This window comes from Cetorhinus maximus, unplaced genomic scaffold (genome assembly GCF_964194155.1).
Source record: "Cetorhinus maximus unplaced genomic scaffold, sCetMax3.hap1.1 HAP1_SCAFFOLD_507, whole genome shotgun sequence".
NCBI classification, from domain to species: domain Eukaryota; kingdom Metazoa; phylum Chordata; class Chondrichthyes; order Lamniformes; family Cetorhinidae; genus Cetorhinus; species Cetorhinus maximus.
In genome coordinates this window covers 236767-259847 of record NW_027596449.1, presented here as the reverse complement: position 1 = coordinate 259847, position 23081 = coordinate 236767, and the positions used below count along the sequence as shown (strand labels likewise).

Here is a 23081-nt window from a genome sequence, read left to right as displayed (position 1 = left end):
CGGGGATAAGGCATTCGCTGAAACAAAGGATCAGATACTGGCTGAACATGAGGATGAGACACTGACTGAATCAGAGCACAAGGCACTGTATGCACCATTGGATCTCACCCTGTCAGGATCAGCGAATATGATACTCTCCCATCCAGAGGATCTGACTTGCACCAGAGCATCTGACGCAGTCTACACCGTTGGATCCCATTCTGTCTGAATCAGAGCACCTGGTACTGAATGTAACAGTGGATATCACTCTGTCTGGGCCATAAGATCTGACATTTTCTGATCCAGTGGATCTGATAGTGCCTGATCCAGTAGATCTGAGACTGAAGCAGAGGATGAGGCACTGGGTGAAACATAACACAAGACACTGTCTTTAACATTGAATCTCACTCTGTCCGATCCAGATTACCTGACACTATCTGAACTGGAAAGCCTGACACTAACTGAAAAAGAGGATCTGGCCCTGTTGTAACCGGAGCATCTGACTTTCTCTGATCCTGAGAAAATGACACTGCCTGCTGTAGGGTATCTGACACTGTCTGAACCAGAGCACCTGACACTGCCTGTAGCACGGGATCTCACTCACTCTGGATTTGAGGATCTGACGTTGTCTGATCTAGTGGGTCTGACACTATCTGATCTAGTGGATCAAACACAGGCTGTGCGAGTGGATCTGATTCTGTGAGAACCAGAGGATCTGACACTGTCTGAACCAAAGGTTCTAATACTGCCTGATACAGAAGATCTATCACTAATCGTTTCAATGTTTCGGGACTATCTGGAGCAGCGGACCACACTCTGTGTGAACCAGAAGTTCTGAAACTGTCTGCTCCAGTTGACATGACACAGCCTGAACCATAAAATCTGACACAGTCTGATCTATTGGACCTGGCACGATCTGGACCATGGAATCTGACTCTGTCCGATCTATTCGACCTGGCATGATCTGGACCATGAAATCTGACTCTGTCCGATCTATTGGACCTGGCACGATCTGGACCATGGAATCTGACTCTGTCCGATCTATTGGAACTGGCACGATCGGGACCATGGAATCTGACACTGTCCGATCTATTGGACCTGGCACGATCTGGACCATGGAATCTGACTCTGTCCGATCTATTGGACCTGGGACGATCTGGACCATGGAATCTGACACTGTCCAATCTATTAGACCTGGCATGATCCGGACCATGGAATCTGACACTGTCCGATCTATTGGACCTGGCGCGATCTGGATCAGGGAATCTGACACTGTCCGATCTATTGGACCTGGCACGATCTGGAGCATGGAATCTGACTCTGTCCGATCTATTGGACCTGGCACGATCTGGAACATGGAATCTGACACTGTCCAATCTATTGGACCTGGCACGATCTGGGCCACTGGCTATCACTCTGTCTGAGCCAGATGATTTGACACTGTCTGTTCCAGGGTATCTTACACTGTCTGATCCAGTGGACCTGGCACTATCAGAAACGTGAGGCCTGACGCAATTGGACCCAATGGATCTCACTCGCTCTGCTCCAATGGATCTGACATTTCCCTGTGAAACAGGGGATCTGGCTCTATGTGATCCAGTGGATCTCATTCTGTCTGATCCTGTGGATCTATGTCTCTAAAAACTGTTCTAATATAATATTTTCCAGCATGGTTCAATCTATGGACAACCTGGTGTCTCCCATGACATCCTTGCACAGTTAGTGGGAAAGCGTGTTCAAGATCCAAACCTTCCACAGAGATCAACTGTAGAGGGATCTCACACTGGGTCTGTCAGAGATCAACGAGAGAGGGATTCCACACTGGGGCTGTGTCAGAGATCAACCAGAAAGGGATCTCACACTGGCACTGTGTCAGAGAACACTGGAGTGGGATTCCACACTGGGACTGTGTCAGAGATCAACCAGAGAGGGATCTCACACTGGGACTGTGTCAGAGATCAACTAGAGAGGGATTCCACACTGGGACTGTGTCAGAGATCAACTAGAGAGGGATTCCTCACTGGGGCGGTGTCAGAGATCAACTAGAGAGGGATTCTAAACTGTGGCTGTGTCAGAGATCAACCAGAGAGGGATCTCACACTAGGACTTTGTCAGAGATCAACTAGAGAGGGATCTCACACTTGGGCTGTGTCAGAGATCAACTAGAAGGGGATTCCACACTGGGGCTGTGTCAGAGATCAACTAGAGAGGGATTCCACACTGGGGCTGTGTCAGAGATCAACTAGAGTGGGATTCCACACTGGGGCTGTGTCAGAGATCAACTAGAGAGGGATTGCACACTGGGGCTGTGTCAGAGGTAAACTAGAGAGGGATCTCACACTGGGGCTGTGTCAGAGATCAACTAGAGAGGGATCTCACACTGGGGCTGTGTCAGAGATCAACTAGAGAGGGATCTCACACTGGGGCTCTGTCAGTGATCAACTAGAGACGGATTCCACACTAGGGATGTGTCAGATATCAACTAGAGAAGGATCTCACACTGGGGCTCTGTCAGAGATCAACTAGAGACGGATTCCACACTGGGGATGTTTCAGAGATCAACTAGAGTGGGATTCCACAGAGGCTGTGTCAGAGATCAACTAGAGAGGGATTCCACACTGGAGCTGTGTCAGAGATCAACTAGAGAGGGATTCCACACTGCGACTGTGTCAGAGATCAAATAGAGAGGGATTCCACACTGGAGCTGTGTCAGAGATCAGTTAGTGAGGGATTCCACAACGGGAATGTCTCTTATCAAATCGTTAGTGAACCCACATTGTGGGGAGCCAGAGATCAACTAGGGTGGTGCCCTAGATCGGGTGGTTTCATAGCTCAACTACAGAGTGGTCTTGCACAGGGGAGAGTCTGTGATCAACTAGAGAGTGATCCCACACTGTGCAGTCTCCGAGATCAACCAGAAAGTGTTCCCAAACTGGGGAGTGGCTGAAATCAACTAGAGAATGTTCCCACACGTTGAGGGTGTTCTTATAAATTACCGAGAGATGGATGCCACACTAGAGGGTGCCTGAAATCAAGTAGAGAGCGATCTCTTATTGGAGATGCCTCTGATCAACGAGAGGGGGGAGTCAGAGATCAACTAGGGCAGGGCCCCAAATTGGGAGATATCAGGGATCAACTCGAGAGGGGTCTTGCACTGGAGAGTTTCTCTGATATGCTGGAGAGGGATGCCACACTGGGTAGTGTCTGAGGTCAACTGGAGAGTGATCCAGTACAGGGGATGTATCAGAGATGAACTGGAGAGGGATGCCACACTAGGGGGTGTCTGAATTCAATTAGAGGGGGTGATTGAACGGAGTGTGGCGAAGCGAAGGCTCGGTGCCTGTGTATCGGAGAGATCATTAACGATGCCACTGATCTATTACGTAGAATTGCACTGGTTTGGCAGCCCAGATACAGGCCTTTCGGCATCTCTGCTCCATACTGGTGATCTTTCCCACACCAGCATTCTCCCACCCACTACTTCATCCCCCTCATCCCCGAATCCTTCTATTCCTTTTTGCCTGATGGTTTTATCCAGCTCCCCCACCTTGCACCCGCCTCAAGTTCATCGTCACCATTCACCTCCTCCCATCCCTTTGGGAGCTAGTTCCACATTCCCACCGCTTTCTGAGTGAAGAATTTCCTCCTCAAATACCCGACTGGATTACAGGCTTAAATTTAGCTTGTCTCCAAAGCCATTCTTTTCAACCCTGTTGCACTGCAGCCCTACGTTACCAGAGTGACTACTCATTAAGAAGGAATCTATTGGTTTACCTTTGGGGACATTCTGAAATGGTGAAAGTCGCTGAAGAAATGCAAAGCTTTATTTATATTTTTCCATTAGCAGAATCCTGCACTTTGATCCCTGTCTCTTCACTCAACACTTGAAGTTAGGGAAATGTGATTCATGCTGACGTCACACTGTCCAGCGTGAAGCCATTGTGACATAGTCCCGTGTTGTCAAAGCTCCTGGCATGTGTGTCGACACCAACCTGCATCGCCCGCTTCCATAGTTAAACCCGTTCACTGAATGTTTACCGTTGTTTCGATGTACTACCTGCTAGCTGTCTACAGGGGCAGCAGCTACTGCGGGTGAGTATAGTATTTTCACCATACCCACCGTCCCCCACATCACCCACCCCACAACCACTGTCATCAAGGTTTATGTCAAGATGGATTATCTTTTTGTTTTTGAGGACATCGATTGTTTTTGGGGCAAATAAATTCCGTCCCTGTTTCCCCATCGGTCAATGAGCTGGAAAGGCCGGTGGTCAATGAATACGGAGTCAGGGGGAAGTCCGGCCCAACGCAACACCGAGGCGAAGAACTCAATTTCCATGGCGCTTGAGGAGGCAGCATCAGAGATCGGGAAGATGGAAGTTCGCAGCAAGCAGGTGGAAGTCACCGTTGTGTTAACGTGATCTGACGCTGAGGAGAAGAGAACTTCCCAGGCACTCCATCGAGTCCAGCTGAGCGAGGGGATCCAGGTTAACTGGACAACAAATCGGATCATGATGACTTTTCAAGAGATGTGTTGTGACCTAGTGGGCTGGATCGGAAATACAAGCCTCCTGCTAGATGGTCTTACTTACCTGATAGTATCTGTGACCCAGGTGTTGAGGCAGATATGTGCCCAACGATCTTGGCACATCCTCGCACGGAGATTGAAGGTACACAGGAGCTATGATCGCTGAATCAGTGGCGTCTGTTAGCACACACGAGGCTAGTGGCCCACTCGCTGGTAGGGGTGTTGCATGGAAGCAAGCTGTAAGTGTCTACAGACAGGGGTTTAGATAGGGCTGCTTTGGAGCAAGGCCACCCTACAACCGATGATTTGGTGAACGATCCCCCTCCCCTTCCAAGTCCCCAGCACTTGTGGACGCCTCCACCAATGGACAGTGGGGCTGGAAGCTGCAACAGGCCAGGATACATCACGACAAAGTGGCTTTACAACCACTAGGGAGACTGCAGGTGTGAGCCCTTCTGACAGCATTGATTGTCTAACAAGTAGGGAAACTAATCTGGATGACAGTCCCAGCGAGTTTGTAGCATCAGGTGAGGACTTCTCTATTTCCGCCCAATAGCAGTGCAAGTAAAATGGAGGAAGAGGACAGACTGGTCATACACAGAGATATTCACGACAGACAGTGAGTTCCCTGTTGGAGCCTGTGGGGGAAAATTCCTTGCTGGAAAAGGGACAGGTGAGCTGCAAGAGGTGGACATTGAACACCGCACAGGCACAGTAGGAAAGAATCTCAGCAACAGACACTTGGCGCAGTGCCTTTGCAAGATGGAGTGTGAGTACCCATGAGCAAGAACTAATGCCGAAACGGGACATTTACAAAGCAATACCGTTTACCGACTGCACTCCTGTTGATGGATGCCCGATTAGCTCATCAGCCAGAAGGTGGAGCAAAGCACGGTCACGCTGAGCTTCTTTGAGCGCTCCGCTATGCAGCTTTAAACCTGGGAGGCTTGGAAGTTGGACACCCTATGCAGGCGGATGGGAATAGGGCCACAGGAACAATCGGACCAGTGACATGGAGCCCAGACCTGTGCTCAGTGTACCGAGTATGATACGGAAAGTGGAATATTACACAATACTCCAGGGAGGTCTAACCCAGGTTCTATATAAGTTCCAAACACCTACTCTACTTTTCAATTGTACTTTTCTAATTATCAACCCCAAAGCTTTATTTGTGATTATTATAGCTTTGTTGACCCATGTTGCCACTGGTAATGTTTTGAGAATACGTAACCCTAGATTCCTTTACTGTATGCCCTGTTACGAGGCCTATTCATGAAGGAGTGGTGGCGCCTTCCAGTTGTAATCCTCTATCCCGATCCATATTGAACTTCAGTTTCCATTTGCATGCACATTCTGCAAGTTTGTTCTTGCTGTCGTGTATTTCGTGGCAGTCGTCCTGGGCATTCTCAATCAGGTGGGAAACTCAAAGATTCATGGGTGACCCCAGAAAAGGACAACTAGAATTTCAACTGGGAAGACTTAGGCATGATGTTTTCACTTGTGTCGTGGGGGAAGGGGGGTTGCTGAGTTCAAGAGACCAGAACATTTGGACGCCATCAATATAACATACTCACTATTAAGTCCAGTTGGGGAATTCAAGGGAAACTTATTAACCTCGAGAGCGGCGAGAATGTGGAACTCACTCCCATGGGCTGAGCTGAATCGTGACGATGCATTTAAGGGAGGGGTGGGTGTATCTGGACAAACACGTGAGGGAGAAGGAATAGAAGTATATGAGGATGTGGCGAGCTGAAATGGGGGTGGGTGGAGACTGGTGTGGGGCACGGAAACAGGCAAGGAGCAGGGGGGGCTGAATAGCCAGCTCTAGTGCAAAGAATCATCTGTAGTCCTTTGAAACAGAGCGATGGGTACATTAGATTCTACAGCACTGTGTGGTAGGTGCATTTAGTGGAAGTCTTGGGCTTGTTGAGAGGTGATATTTTGTATATTGCCTTTATGAAAAGAGCTCAGTGGGGATTAGTGTCATTTCGGAAATGTGTTGCTACACTATAATGCTGGGTAAAGCAGCGCCTACAAGTCCCTTGTGTCTCAGTGAATAAACAGTCTTCATACATGTGATGGGCTTCGTCAAGTAAACATTGACCAAACCAGAATCGTTTAGCTGAGCTCACATCAACGGCCAACATCGGGCTCCCATCTTCCTTTCAAGCATACCGCCAGTAAGGTCCCTTTTTCACTTGTAGTCAAGACTGTGGCCAGTTTGTTTGCAGAACAGGGTCCCAGAGACAACACGGGTTCACATATAGGGCATGGTGCGTGTGGGGACTGACTGATGGGATGTGATAGGTATAGGAATGTCACTGATGGGATGTGATGGGTGCAGCAGTGTCACTGATGGGGATGTCATATATATAGGAATGTTATTGATGGGATGTGTTGGGTGTAGGAGTGTCACTGATTGGATGTGATGGGTGTAGGAGTGTTACTGATGGGATGTGATTGGTGTAGTGATGTCACTGAAAGGATGTGACGGGTTTGTGAGTGTTACTGATGGGGTCTGATGAGTGTAGGATGTCACTGATGGCATGGGATTTGTGTAGTAATGTCACAGAGAATGTGACAGGTGTGGGAGTGTCACTGATGGGATGTGATGGGCGTTGGAGTGTCACTGATGGGATGTGATGGGCGTAGGAGTATCACTGATGGGATGTGATTGGATTAGGAGTGTCACTGACGGGATATGTTGAGTGCAGGAGTGTCACTAAGGGGAAGTGATGGATGTTGGAGTGTCACTGAGGGAATGTGATGGGCGTAGGAGTGTCACTGATGGGATGTGATGGGTGTAGGAGTGTCACTGATGGGATGTGATGGGTGTAGGAGTGTCACTAAGGGTAAGTGATGGATGTTGGAGTGTCACGGAGGGAATGTGATCGGCGTAGGAGTGTCACTGATGGGATGTGATGAGTGTCGGAGTGTCACTGATGGGATGTGATTGGATTAGGAGTGACAAAGTTGGGATGTGATGGATGTAACGAGTGTCACTGATGGGATGTGATTGGATTAGGAGTGTCACATACGGGATGTGATGGGTGTAAGGATTGTCACAGATGCGATGGGTGTTGCAGCGTCAAAAACGTGATGGGTGTAGCCATGTTTCTGACGAAATTTGATGAGTTTAGGAATGTCACTGATGGGATGTGATGGGTGTAGTGATGCCACTGAAAGGCTGTGACTAATTTGGGCGTGTTAGAGATGGGATGTGATGAGTGTAGGAATGTATCTGATGGCATGTGATGGGTGTAGTCAAGTCACTGAGAGAATGTGATAGATGTGGGAGTGTCACTGATGGGATGTGATGAGTGTAGGAGTGTCGCTGATGGGATGTGATGAGTGCAGGCGTGTCATAAAGGGGAAGTGATGAGTGTCGGAGTATCACTGAGGGTTAGTGATGGGTGTAAGAGTGTGACTGTTGGGATGTGATGGGTGTCGGCGTGTCACTGTTGGGATGTGATGGGTGTAGGAGTGTCACTGATTGAATATGATGGGTTTACAGCAAGTGATTATGAGCACACAGCATGTTGGCGTTTACTGCAAAGGCAATGGAATTTAACAGCTGGGATAATTTGATAAAATTGTACATGACGTTGGTGCGACTATATCTGTAGCACTGTGCATAGTTTTGATTTCCTTATTTGGAAAGGGTATAATTGCATTATCAGCAGTTCAGTGAATTGTTCGACAGATTGCTGGGACGACGGTTTACTTTATGAGGTAAGTTTTTACAGGTTGGGCCTTTTTCCATTGGCGTTTAGAAGAATGAGAGGTGGATTTATTAAAAATAGAAGATCTACAGGGTTTTTTCAGAATGATTGTTGAAAGGATGTTACCCCTTGTGTGAGAGAATAGAACTAGGGGACACAGTTAATAAATCAGGGGTCTCAGATTTAAGACGGAGTTGAGGAGATATTTTTTTCTTTCAGAGGGTGGTAAGTCTGTGGAATTCTCTTTCGCAGCGAGCAGTGGATTCTGGCTCATTGAATATGTTTAATGTCAGAGGTTGATAGACTCTTCACTAACAAGGTAGTCAAAGGGTGTCGGAGGGAGGCGGGGATGGAGAGTTGTGCCACAATCACATACTGTTGAATGACAGGAGCAGGCACGAAGGACATACTCCTACTCCTAATTCCTCTTTCCGTATGTGTTACGTTATATTTGATTATAACTCTGGTTGCTTGGATACAACAGTGACTGATTGCTGCATTTTTTGCCTCTCATTAGCTCAGCAGCCAATAAGAGTCGAGCCGACGGTGGGGATTATCGCCAGCGACAAATAGGAAGCCGTGCTGTATGAGGGTGCCTGTCCCACTTGAGGAGTGAGGGCAATGACCCCTCCAAACGCAACAGGAGCAGTTCAGCAAGATTGTGGGTGTCCACTGCGTGGGCGTGCCCAGCTCACTCTTGTGTGCCTCTGTTACTCTCCAATCCCTGCCGGGTTTCAGCCAGAATGCATGTTTGCAGTACCAGTTGCTGGCAATGCGCTTGCGCCTCATCACCTGTTCCCTCCCTCCTTCAGTGCCGCATGCCTCACAGTCCAGGAGAGTCCTAAATAGATTGGGTGGGATGGAACGAGAAGAAAGGGCAGCTGGTGCGACTGAGGCCGTAAATGTGAGAGGGCGTGGAAGGAGTGCATGTAAAAAGTGCCACATTTTTGGTGTACAGACGCATGCGGTAATGTTATTGCAATAGTTATCCAGTGCCCTGCACGAATGGTCCACGATGTACTCAAAGAAAAACAGAAGGAGGCCATTCTGCCTGTCTTGTCCATGCTGTATTTCTACAAGAACAACTCAGATAGCCGCTCTCTACCTGCCCATTCCCTCTAGCTCTGCCACTTTCTTCTTTTCAGGTAAAAATCCAATTCCCTCTTTAAAGCCTGGGTCTATCCTACCTCCACCACACACTCAGGCAGTTCGGTCCAGATCCTAACCACTCGCTGCATGAAAAAGCTTCTCCTCACATCTCAATTGCTTCTTTTGCCAATCGCCTTAAATCTTGTCCCTCTGGTTCCCGATCCTTCCGCCAATGGGAAAAGCTTTTCCCAACTTATCTGGTCAAGTCCCCTCATCATTTTGAACACCTTGATCAAATCCTCTCTCAGTTTTCTCTTCTCCAAGGAGACCAATCCCAATTTCTCCAACCTAGCGACAAAAATGAAGCTCCTCATCCCTGGAACCATTCTCGTGACCCTTTTCTGATCTCTCTTTCTCTGCAACCTTCACATCCTTCCGAAAGTGTGGTAGACAGAATTGAACTCAGCTTCCCCAACTATCAACAACCCAGGGGTTACAATTGACCAGATTCTGAACTGCACCAGCCATATAAATACTGTGACTACAAGAGCAGGTCAGACGCTGGGAATTCTGCGATAGTAACCCACTTCCTGGCCCCACGAAGTCTAAACAGCATCTACAAGGCACAAGTCAGTAGTGTGATGGAATTCCTTCCACTTTCCTGGATGAATGCAGCTCCAACATAATTCAAGAAGCTTGACACCATGCGGGACAAAGCAGCCTGATTGATTTGCACGCCATCCACAAACATTCACTCCATCCACCAGCACTGCCGTGTGGCAGCAGTGCGTACCGACTAGAACATGCACTGCAGCAACTCACCAAGGCTGCTTCGGCAGCACCGCCCAAACCTGTGACTTCTACCACATAGAAGGACAAGGGAAGCAGACACAGGGGAACACCACCACCTGGAAGGTCCTCTCCAAGCCACACACGATCTTGACTTGGAAATATATCGGTCGTGCCTTCACATTCACTGGGCCAAAACCCTTGAACTCCCCACTAGCAGCACCATGGCTGCACCTACACCACATGGTCTGCAGCGGTTCACGAAGACAGCACACACTACCACCTTTACAAGAGATACTTAGGGATGGGTAACAAATGCTGGCCCAGCCAGCGACGCCCACATCCCATGAATGATTTAAATAAGGAACTGAGTGATGAGGGAAACGGGGCAAAGAGGGCAAGGGGCATGGAATAATGAGGTATCGGAAGGAATGAAAGTGCAGAGTGATTCTGAATGATGAGGAGGAATGACGAAGGGCATGGGGCCAGGAATAGCTAAGGACACCAATAGGGTTTTTCGGAAAGCATTGGAGGCTGCAACAATGAATGTATTCAAGATGGATTCTTGATGGAGAAGGCAATCAAGTGTTGTGGGGATTGGTGGACAGGAAGGTGGAGTTGAAGCCACAGTCAGTTCAGGCATGATCTTATCGAGTGGAGAATCAGACTCGAAGGGCCGAATACCCTGTTCCTGCTCCTAAGCCTTCTATTCCTATAAGGAGGTGTTGAGACAAAGAGTGAGAGAGATGTAGATCCATTATGTAAAGATTATAGGGAGCGTGAGGCCGTGAATGATGAAGCGGACAGGGCAACAAATGAGTTAGCCGGGCATAGGGTGCTGGAGATTAGCACAGAATAAGTTGCGCATGGGTAACTGCCCCTATGGATGAAAGTGGCTTCCGGTACAGGCAGGGCAATGGGGCAGTGTACTGTGAGAGGGGGTCTGGAAGGGCAGAGCAATGGACGGAGTGTGACAGGTCATTTAATGGAGTGTTGAGTACAGACTGTACACGGAGCGGCATGGAGGGAGCCGACAGGTAGTAAGTGGCCATCTGTGTAACATCTGCCTTCCACCCTCCCACTGAGCTGATCAAGCACTGCCCACAATGACCCATGCAAATAATCAAATGTTCTCTCCACTGCAGCGCCAGTGTCTTTCGCTCCACATTGGCCAGGCCGGTGTGCAGATCGGCAACGCTTGCTGGGAGCTGTATTGCCTGGAGCACCGGATCAAAACAGACGGGACAATGCGCAGTTACAGGAGCACCAGAGGAGGCGACGATTCCTTGAAAACCTTCTTCAATGAGACGGGGGCGAGTAAACACTTTCCCCGAGCCGTGTTTATCGATTTGGAGCCCAATGTTATTGGTAAGATTGCTCATGGATTTAGCTAAACTCAAGGTCTGTGCAACAAATGGAGGAAGAAAGGACTGCGGTTTCTGGAGGAGCTTTCACAATGTCCCATATTGTTTTATAGGCAATGATGTACATTGGAATTATACTCCCAGATTTAATGTAGGAAACAATATCTGATATATAAAATGATATGATTTATAAAATAATATGATGTGAAAAATAACGTAAGGAAAGTTGAAATCCTTGTTCAGAAACAGATATAAATCCAGTAGAAGCAGTTCAGGGAATGTTCACTCGAGTGATACCTGGGATAGGGGTTAACCTTTTGAGGGAAGGTTGGAGAGCTTGGGCCTGTATCCATTGGAGTTCAGAAGAATGAGAGGTGATCTTATTGAAACATTTAAGATCTGGAGGGAGTGGACAGGATCGATGTGGCGAGGATGTTTCCCCCTGTGGAGGATATTAGAACTAGGGGACACATTTTAAAGAACAAGACACCTGCAATTTTGGACAGAAATTAGGAGAATTTTATTCTCTCAGTGGGTTGACAGTTTTTGGAACTCTCTTCCCGGGAGAGCGGTGGAGGCAGCGTCATTGAGTATTTTTAAAGCAGAGGTGGATATCTTCTTGGCAAATGTTATCAGGGTAGCTGTGAATGTGGAGTTGAGGTTACGGCCAGATCAGTGATCAGCATCTTATTGAACGGTGGAGCAGGCTCGTGGAGCTGAACAGCCCACTCCTGTTCCAAATTAATGCGTTTTTATGTAGGTGGAACCTCTTTCTAAAAGCACTGTGTGTGTGCACATACCAGCTGGACTGTAGCATTGAGGAAGGCAGCTCACCACCATCTTCTCAAGCGGAAATTAGGAATGGGCAATAAAGGTTTGGTTTCCCAACGACAATCTCCTCCCATGGAGAAATAAAAACAAATAGTTGTTTGTTAGCAGAGAACTTCAGTATTGCTGAAAAAAGTGATATGCTGTCGAAGCTTTTCGCTTTGCACTCATCAGGACAGATTCACAAGAATACCAATTATAAAGCGAAAGAAAATGTATACTGCATGGAGAAGAGAGTGCTGATTGTTTGGCACGTGACTCTGATTGGTAGAGATGTTGTCATGGAGAATGTAACAGGGAACAGTTAACTGCCAAGCATTTGTTCAAATTCTAACTAGGCAGGTTGATTCTTAATTGGGCAAGGCATTGCCATGGGGAATGAACCAGGGAATGACTGCCCCCCAAGTTTTAATTTAGTTGAAAAAGTCACAGTGCATAGACATGATTCTTCTATAATAAAATAAAGGCAAAATACTGCGTATGCTGGAAGTCTGCAACAAAAAACAAAAAATGCTCGTAAAACTCAGCAGGTCTGACAGCATTTGTGGGGCTAAAAGCACATTAATGTTTCGAGTCCGAATGGCTCTAAGAAGAGTCAGATGGACTGGAAGCATTTACTCTGTCTTTCTCTCCACAGTTGCTGTCAGATATGTTCTTCTGTCTGTTGTACAAAATTAGATGTGATTCTGCGATAGGGCAACACTTGCTAAACAGCCCTGATTGTGCTCAGAATTACACTGAAAACCAATTGAAGGTTATCAGCCGGGTTTGCAGTGCGGCTCACTTACACATGATCGACACCACACACACTCACACACAGGGCCCTTTCCTGAGCTGACAGAAACGCAGTGGGGAGCGTCCCTGCCTCTGAGCCAGATGCTTTAGTTTCAAATCACACTTCAGGACTTGATGGTCATGGGAGGCGGGCTCCAATGACAGGCAGTAAGAGCGGGAGAGAGTCCTAGTCAGCCACCTTCATAAGGCAGTGGCAAACCTCTCCAGTATTTTGCCAAGCATAACCATGGACCAATCCAATGGAACATAGGGAACAGGAGTAGGCCATTCAGCCCTTCAACCCGCTCCGTCATTCAACGAAAATATATCTGATATTCTACCACAGCACCATTTTCCCGCACTATCCCCATATCCCTTGATACCTTTAAGATCAAAAAACCTGTCAATCTCTGGGTGAACATAGTCAATAACTGAACCTCCACAGACCTCAGGAGTGGAGAATTCCAAACACTAATTACCCTCTGAACAAATAAATCCCCCCTGATCTCAGTCCTAAATGGACTACCCTTATTCGGAGACTGTGTCCTTTAATTCTACCACGCCCGTAGCCCACGTAGCCAGGTCAAACATCTTTCTGCATCTGGCATATTGAGCCTGGGAGATTTTTGCACACTTCAATGAGGTCACATCATATTATTTGAAAGTGTAAAGAATCCAGGCCCAGTATCCTCACTCTCTCCTCATCGGACAATCTAGTCATAGAAACCAGAAGCACGAGTAGGCCATTAGGCACTTCGAGTCTGCTCCTCTATTCATTATGATCATGGCTGATTATCCAACTAAAGTGCCTGCTCCCGCTTTCTCCCCATAACCTTTGAACCCTTTCACCCCAAGAGCTACATGTAACTCCTTCTTGAATGCATACAATGTTTTGGTCTCAACTACTTTCTTTGGTAACGAATTCCACAGGCTCACCACTCTCTGGGTGAAGAAATTTCTCCTCATCTCAGTCCTAAATCGTCTACCCCATATCCTCCGAATGTGACCCCTGGTGTTGGGCTACCCCGCCATCGGGAACATCCTTCCTGCATCTACCCTTTCTAGTCTTGTTAGAATTTTAATCGGTTTCTATGAGTTTCCCCCCTCATTCTTCTGAGGTCCAGCGAATATAATCCCAATCGACTCAATCTCTCCTCATATTGCAGTTCCACCTACCCAGGAATCAGTCGGGTGAACCTTCGCTGCACTCCCTCTATAGCAAGTACATACTTCCTCAGATAAGGAGATCAAAACTGCACACAATACTCCTGGTGTGGTCTCACCAAGGCCCTGTACATTTGCAAGAAGACATCGCTTTTCCTGTCCTCGAATCCTCTGGCTATGAAGGCCAACATAACATTTGCCTTCTTTACCGCCTGCTACACCTGTATGCTTATCTTCAGCGACTGCTGTACAAGGACACCCAGGTCTCGTTGAACATTCCCCTCTCTCAATTTATTGCCATTCAGATAATAATCTGCCTTCCCGTTTTTTCTACCAAAATTGATAATTTAACATTTATCCAATTTATAGTGCATCTGCCTTGCATTTGCCCACTCACTCTACTTGTCCAAATCACACCGAAGCATCTCTGCATTCTCCTCACAGCTGACCTTCCCAACCAGCTTTGTGTCACTGCAAATTTCGAGATATTACATTTAATTCCATCATCTAAATCATTAATGTGTATTCGTGAATAACTGGGTCCCCAGCAACGATCCCTGCGGTACCCCACTAGGCACTGACTGCCATTTGGAAAAAAAAGACCCGTTTATTCCTTTTCTTTGTTTCCTGTCTGCCAACCATTTTTCTATCCATCTCAATACACTAACCCCCATTCCCATGCGTTTTAATTTTACGCGACAATCCCTTATATGGAGCTTTGTCGAAAGCCTTCTGAAAGCCCAAATAAACTGCATCCACTTGCGCCTCCCCCTCATCAACTCTATTAGTTACATCCTCGAAAAATTCCAGTCGATTTGTCAAGCATGATATCCCTTTCTTAAATCCATGCTGACCGTCCAATTCTGCCATTGTTTTCCACATGCCCAGCTATTACATTTTTATAATGGAGTCTAGAATTTTGCCCACTACCGACGTCAGGCTGACTCGTTTTTAATTCCCTGTTTTCTCTCTGCCTCCCTTTTTAAATAGTGCGGTTACATTAGCTGCCTTCCAATCTGTAGGAACTGTTTCAGAGTCCATAGACTCTCGGAAGATGACCACCAATGCATCCACTATTTCAAGGGCCACTTCCTTAAGTACTCTGGGATGTAGATTATGACGCCCCGAGGATTCATTGGCATTCAATCCCATCAATTTCCTGAATGCAATTTCCCTACTATACTGATATTTTGCAGTTCCTCTCTCTCACTAAACCCTGTGTTCCACAACATTTCCGGTAAGTTATTTGTGTCCTTCATTGTGAAGACAGAACCAAAGTATGTATTTAGTTGGTCAGACATTTCTTTCTTCCCCATTATAAATTGCCCTGTTTATGAATGCAAGGGACCGATATTTGTCTTCACCAATCATTTTCTCTTCACATACCTGTAGAAACCTTTACACTCAGTTTTTTATGTTCCCTGCAAGCTTACTCTGGTACTCTATTTTCCCCTTCTTAATCAATCCCTTGTTCCTCCTTTGCTGAATTCTAAACAACTCCCAATCCTCCGGTCTGTTGTTTTTCCATCCAATTTTTATGCCTCTTCCTTGCGTTTAATACTATCTCTAATGTCCCTTGTAAGCTATGGTTTGGCCAACTTTCCTGTTTTACATTTGCGCCTGACAGGAAGAAACAATTTTTGCAGTTCACACTTGCGCTCTTTGAATGTTTGTCATTGCCTATCCACCGTCATCACTTTAAGAAACCTTTCCCAATCCATCATAACCAACTCGTGCCACATACCATCCTAGTTTCCTCTATTATGATTCAGGACACAAGTCTCAGAATCAACTATGTTACTCTCCATCTTGATGAATAATTCTATCACATTATTGTCGCTCATCCCCAAGGGGCCTCGCACTTCTGGATTGCCAATTATTCCTTTCTCATTACACAATACCCAGTCGAGTTTGGCCTGTTCTCTCGCTGGTTCCACAATGTATTGGTTCAGAAAAACATTCCGTATACACTCCAGGAATTCCTCCTCTGCGGTATTGTTACTCATTTGTGTTGCACGATCTAATTACATATTAAAGTCATCCATAATTGCATATGTTCCTTTATTACATGCCTCTCTAATTTCCTGTTTAATGCCATACCCAACATCACCACTACAGTTTTGAGGTCTATAAACAACCCCCACTAACGTTTTCTGCCAATTCGTGTTTATCAACTCTACCCATACAGATTCCCCATCATTGCAGCTAATATCTTTCCCCACTATTGCGTTAATTTCCTCTTTCACAAACGCTGCAACTCCACAGCCTCTTACTTTTTGTCTGTCCTTCCTCAATACTGAATTCCCATGGATGTTCCGTTCCCACCCCTGGTCAGCCTGCAGCCATGTCTCCATAACCCCGACTTTTTCATACCTTTTTACAGCTATTTGCGCGGTTAATCCATGCACTTTATTGTGATTGCTCCTCGCGTTAAGGCACAAATCCTTCAGGCTTGTCTTTTTAACATTACTTGTCCCGTTCCTACTACTTTTCAGCGATATACTGTTTGATTCTTGCCCTCGATTTCTCTGACTATCACTCTTCTTATCCACTTTCTGGCTTGCATAGGTTCCCATCTCTCTGCCATTTTATTTGAACCCCCAACTACTCTCGCAAATGTTCCCCCTAGGACATCAGTCACGGTCCTGCGCACGTATAACCCATGCAGTTTTTACTGGTCACACCTCCCCCAGAACCGGTCCCAATGCCCCAGGATTCTGAAACCCTCCTCTTCACTCATTCAATTCAGCCACGTATTCATCCGATATATCTTGCTTTTTCCTAAACTGACTGGCACGTTGCACTGGTAGTAATCCTGAGATCACTACCATTGTGGTCCTACTTTAAAACTTACTTCCTAACTCCCGATATTCTGCTTTTAGGACCACATCCCTTTTTTACCTATGTAATTTGTACCAGTATGTACCATGACTACTGGCTGTTCATCCTCCTCCTTCAGGATGTCCTCTAGCCGCTCTGAGACATCATTGAACTGAGCACCATGGATCAGTGTGGTGAATATCTGCTGCACTCCCTCCATGGCAAGTATATCCTTCCTTTAGGTAAGGAGACCAAAACTGTTGCACTGCTCGAGTTGCAGGCTCCATATAATTGCAGCAAGACATCTATATTCCTGTACTCAAATCCATGGCACATTTTCACCAACACCCTTTCTGGGCATGGAGCGTAGAGAGGGAGAGAGAGAGAGAGGTTAAGATTAGAAGGGGGTAAAATTGATGCTGCAGCAATAGAAACCCTGGTTAGACCACGCCTGGAATTTCTCTGCTCAGCTCTGGGCACCACACATCAGGAACCTTGGAGGAAGATCAATGTAGATTTACCAGAATGATACGTGGACCCCAAGAGTTAAATTACATGGAGATAATTTTACTTTTCATGGGTATGTGGGCCTTGCCAACAAGGACAACAATTGTTACCAATCCCGTGGATGGAGTGCCTCACTGGGGCCCATTTCAGAGGGGCATTAAAAGTTAACGACACTGCTCCTGCTGTGGGTCTGGAGTCACATGCAGTCCAGACAGGAATGGCAGGTTTCCTTCCTGAAAGGGCATTAGTGAACCAGATGAGTTTTTACATCCATCGTTGATGGCCACCATGGTCACCATCACTGATGACCAGCTTTCAATTCCCGATTTATTATTTGAATATAAATTGTACCAGATGTCAGAGTGGGATTTGAACTTGTGTCCCAAGTGCATTGCCCTGAGATTTAGGATTACTAGTCCAGTGACGTTACCACTACGCCACCTAAATTATTACACAGAATACACAAATCTACATTATCGAGGTGACTGCAGTTCAGAAAAAAAACTCTATTGGCTGTAAAGTACTTTGAGAAGTCCATAGGTTGTGACAGGTGTTAAATAAATGCAAGCCTTCTTTCGTTACACGACCTCCTGCCAAGACTATTGTAGTCAATGAGCAGCCACTATTCAGAGCTGCATTTCCAGGACTAGAGAGGGCATCTCTTGGTAAAGGAACAAAATGAGAGGTTCCCTCAGGCACTATTTATTTCTGGCTCCATGCATGGCCAATACTGATGGTTCAATACATGGTCAGAGTGAACAAGGTGTCAGCTGGCAAACTGTCACCTAATCTTGCGAGTGAAAGCTTTGTGGTTTGAGTTGCTTTCATCAAAACATCAGGGTCACTTCACCGCAAACCATACCTTCTGCAAAGGCAGCTGGCATAACCACATTTTACATTTATATAACGCCTTTAAAGCAGCAGAATCATCTCCAAGGTGCTTCCCGGGCAGCTGAAGGCAAGGCTGCCAATGTTCGAGTGATGCGAATTGGGGGATGCACAAGAGGCTGGACTTGGTGCAGCACAGAAGTCTCGAAGGGCTGTAGGAGTTAACAGAGATAGGGAGGGTTGTTGCGGCTGTAGGAGGTTACAGATTTAGGGAGGGTTATTGGGGCTGGAGGACGTTACAGGGATAGGGAGGGTTGAAGGGGCTGGAGGATTTTACAGATATTGGGAGGTTTATAGGAGCTGGAGGAAGTTACAGAGATAGGGAGGAGGGTGTGCGAGTCCATGAAGGGATTTGAAAACAAGGGTGCGAGGTGTAAAATTGAATTCTACTTAACAGGGCTTGATGTCGACCAAAGTGCACAGTGGGAGATTCAGGAACGGGCCTCAGCGCGAGTTTGGAGACAGGGCAGCAGAAGTTTATATCCAATGTAGATCAGCGAGTCGGACACTCAGCTAACTATTGTCCATCCATTGCCCTGTCCCCCAGATGAGGTCTGTACCGGCACCTACCTGCAGCCCTTTCACCCCGAGCAGCCCATCACCAGGAAAGAGGATGCGGTAAATAACTACGCCTGGAGCCACTGCTCTATCAGCAAGGAGATTTTCGACCTGGTCTTGGATCGCATACGCAAGTTGGTAGGTTATTCACGAGCAATAACTTGGTTTGTCAGGTATGAGTTCTCAGGTCCCTTTTGCCTTGCATTGGTTTGTTCATCGTGATTCATTCACCCATCCAATCTCCATTCACCCTCTGCAGACCTGGGTGGTGATCAGTGGCAGCCAATTCATCTGGGACACCAGTTCCAGTCACCACTCGCTGCTCTACCCCATGACACTGGTATGTACAAGTCCCGAGTTCAGGGCAGGAATGATTATTGTACGGCTATCATTGTACCAAGATTTGAGACCCTGTCTCAGCATTTCTCGACCTGAGCGGGGTAATTAAGAGTTGCTGTTGATAACTTTAAAACTCCAGTCCTCATTTAAGCTACAGTTCCGGCATTTCTCCCCACCCAACCCACCAACCCGCCTCTTTCTCTCTCACTCTTTTTCCGCATCTTCAGATGTCAAAATGAGCAGCTTGCAAACTGCACAGCGCAATTAATGTAATGATGCAAACTTATAGGACTTCAATGGAGAGTTATCAAAGCATGTTTGAAACAGAGCCATGTAACAAGCTGTTATAATGCATGAGTAAAATTTGATCAAAGAGGTCAGCTCGAAAGAGCATCTTAAAGGAGAAGTTAGGAGCAAAGACTTAGGGAAGGAATTCCAGAGCTTGGGACCCAGGCAGCAAAAGGCACGGCAGCCAATCCAAAAACAGTGTCCGATTTTACACGGGAACAGGGGGAGGCCCATAATGTGCCTCGAGCCTGTTACGCAGGGAAAAGAGGAGGCTAGTCATCCCTCGAGCCTGTTGCACAGAAAGAGGAGGAGGCCCATTCAGTCGCCCCGGCCTTTTCTGCCATTCATTCGGATCATGTCTGATATGTATCTTAACTCCATCTATCCGCCTCGGTAACGTACCCCTTAATCGCCTTACCCCCAAAAAAACTATCAATCTTGGGTTTGAAATATCTAATTTACCCTCTTTCCCAACAGCCTCAACATCATAATGGGGGGTGGGTTGGGGGGAGGGGTGGTGGGGGAGAGTTCTGGATTTCATCTGAAGGAGTGCTTCCTGACATCACACCTGAAAGGTCTGGCGCTCGTTTTAAGATTCTTCCCCTTTATTCTGGACTCCTGCTCTGCCCCACCTCAGCCCACCTCCACCAGAGGAATTAGCTTCTCTCTATTGATTGTGCTAAATCCATTGACCATCTTAAAGGCATCGATCAGGTCCTTAACCGTCAATACTCGAGGGAATACAAGCCCGATCTGTGCAAACTCTCCATGGAATTTAAGCCTGTTCACCTTGATTTTCTTTCCTCTACACTACAGGCTGCCCAATGCACAGGACTGGAGGGGCTCCTCATCTTCCATAGTTTTGTGGGTGGGACCGGATCAGGCTTTACCTCCCACCTCATGGAGAGTCTCTCCGTCTACTACAGCAAGAAAGCCAAGCTGGAGTTTTCTCTTTATCCTCCTCCCCAGGCCTCCACCAGGGTGGTCGAGTCGCACAACTCCGTGCTGGTCGCCCAATGGACCCACGAACACTTTGACTGCACCTTCATGGTGGACAATGAGCCCATTTACGACGTATGTCGGCGCAACCTCGAGATCGAGGAGCCAACCTGTATTAGTGTCAAACGCTGGGTGGCGCAGATCGTCTCGTCCATCACAGGGTCACTGCGCATCGATGGTACTCTCAACTGGGACCTGATGGAGTTCCAGACGAACCTGGTTCCCGATCCACGCATCCATTTCCGGCTGGTAACGTACGCACCACTGACACACAAAGAGGTGCAGTACAATGACCGCCACACCATGCTGAATATCACTGAATATCAAGACAGGCATCCAGATGGTGAATTTCGAACCCCACCAGGGCAAGTACATGGCATGCTGCATGCTGTACCGAGAAGACGTAATGGCTCAGGAGGTTAATGCCGGCATTACCACCATGAAGAGCCTGCACACCATCAGTTTTTTTGATTGGTGTCCGAATGGATTCAAGGTAGTTCCTCTGCTATTTCAGAAGTTGTCCGCAGTGGAAGAATCGAGAGCCAGAGGGCACAGATTTAAGGCAACTGGTAAAAGAAGCAATGGCAGCATCTGTTAGTGTGACCCAAGTCGGTTAGTGAAGTTTACACCAAGCTGCAGAGCTTTTCTTCATTGAGCGAGTTTACTGAGTTGTTCAGTTCTCATAGATCTCCCCTCACACCCATTGCCGGAGCTATCCCCTAGTCATAGCTAGTTTGAATATATCAACAAAATAAAGCATACTAAAAAATGAATTAACTAATTATACAAATTCACGGGCCCTTAAAGGGACACTGTAACAAAAAACAAACTCTAAAGTAAACTTATTAAATCAAATTAAAATATAATTCTTGTGTCCAGTGAAGCAGTCCAGCCCCTGCGGTGTCCAGCTGATGGGGAAGGGTCCCCTACTTATATCTGGTCAAAGTACTAAACGAAACAATGCTTTTAACTTGTGTATCCTAACAATATAATTAACCTTCCAATTAGCAACATCAACATATGAACTGGGGCAGGAGAAAGCCAGACCAAGTCCTGAGTGGAGCTGACAGAGTGAATTTGAAAGGATGTTTCCCCTCGTGAGCAGATATCCTTCCTTAAATTACAGAAGTGATGTGGATGGCCTTTCCTAACAATTCGAGGGATTTTAGCCGTCGATGTTTCTGAAACTACATTTTTATTATAAATGTATTTAAGTGATTGAACTTAAGTTCCAACGAATCACGCCCCACCCCGCTCCCTGTTCCAGGGCCCGGCAACGGCTCGCACCGCACCCCCCACCCACTTCGCTCAACTGCCATGTTGGGATTCGAACTCGCATCTCCGATTATTAATCAGGCCTCCCTGGATTATTCGCCCAGTAACATATGCAACAATTCTGTCACCTACCCGAAAATTATCTCCAATATCTGGTTATCATTCCACAGCTGTGCACAAACTGGCTTGTGCATTCCCGGATTCACAATGGTGACAACGCTTGAAAAAAAGCACATTTATGGTGAAGCACTATGGGACATCAGGTGGTTGTGACAGGCACTATATCAATGCAAGTGTTTTTCTTGGGTGCAGAATTCTTGGTTACCTGCCGCGTGTGAACAAGCTCTCGTCAGTATAAATTGTAGGGGGTACAGACTGACGAAGGTACAGCCTATCTTGGGTACCGGATACCTTGGGTACTGGTTCACTAGGGTGCAGGTTTGTGGGAATGTGCTCTGAACGGGACAGGTTCTAGGGGAAGAAATCTTGTGGCTAGAGGCTGTGAAGGCTATGGGCTGCCAAGGATACGGTGGGTACAGGTTTTAGTGAGTACACATCTTTAAGGGACCTGAAATTATAGGTTATTTCGACTACCAGCCCATCAAGAGCATTTCCTCTTGGTAGACAAAACTCACTTACAGAGTCGCCTAGAAACAAGGCCGCACTGTTATAGCTTCCAATGTACACACAGTATCACTAGCACAGCTTCCCGTGAGTACAGGGTCTCACAGCTATAACTTTCTCTGCTACAAAGTCTCACTGGTATAAATTCCCATGGGAACAGCATCTCACTTGTTTTGCTTCTCGTGCTACAGTGCCACAATAGCAAAGCTTCCTGTGAGCACAGAGTCTCACTGGAATTGATTGGCAAGAGTACAGAGCTCCACTGGCATAGGTTATCCTGGATACAGCGACTCGGTGGTATAGCTTCCCGTGGGTACAGCATCTCACTGGTATAGATTTCTGTGGGTACCCAGTCTCACTGGTGTAGCTTCCAGTACGCACAGGGTCTCACTGGTATAGTTTCCCGTGGGTACAGGTTCACGCTGTTATAGCTTCCAATGGGTACAGAGTTTCGCTGGCATATTTTCCCGTGGGTACAGAGTCTCACTGATATAGATTCCTGTGCGTACAGATTCTCACTGGTATAGATTCCCGAGGGTACAGACT

At 46.9% G+C, this 23081-nt stretch overlaps 1 pseudogene; it reads left to right on the top strand.

Moving 5' to 3' along the window:
* The first annotated feature begins 11252 nt into the window (after positions 1-11252).
* Positions 11253-22184, top strand: LOC144673882 (tubulin alpha-1C chain-like; annotated as a pseudogene).
* The last annotated feature ends 897 nt before the right edge of the window (positions 22185-23081 follow it).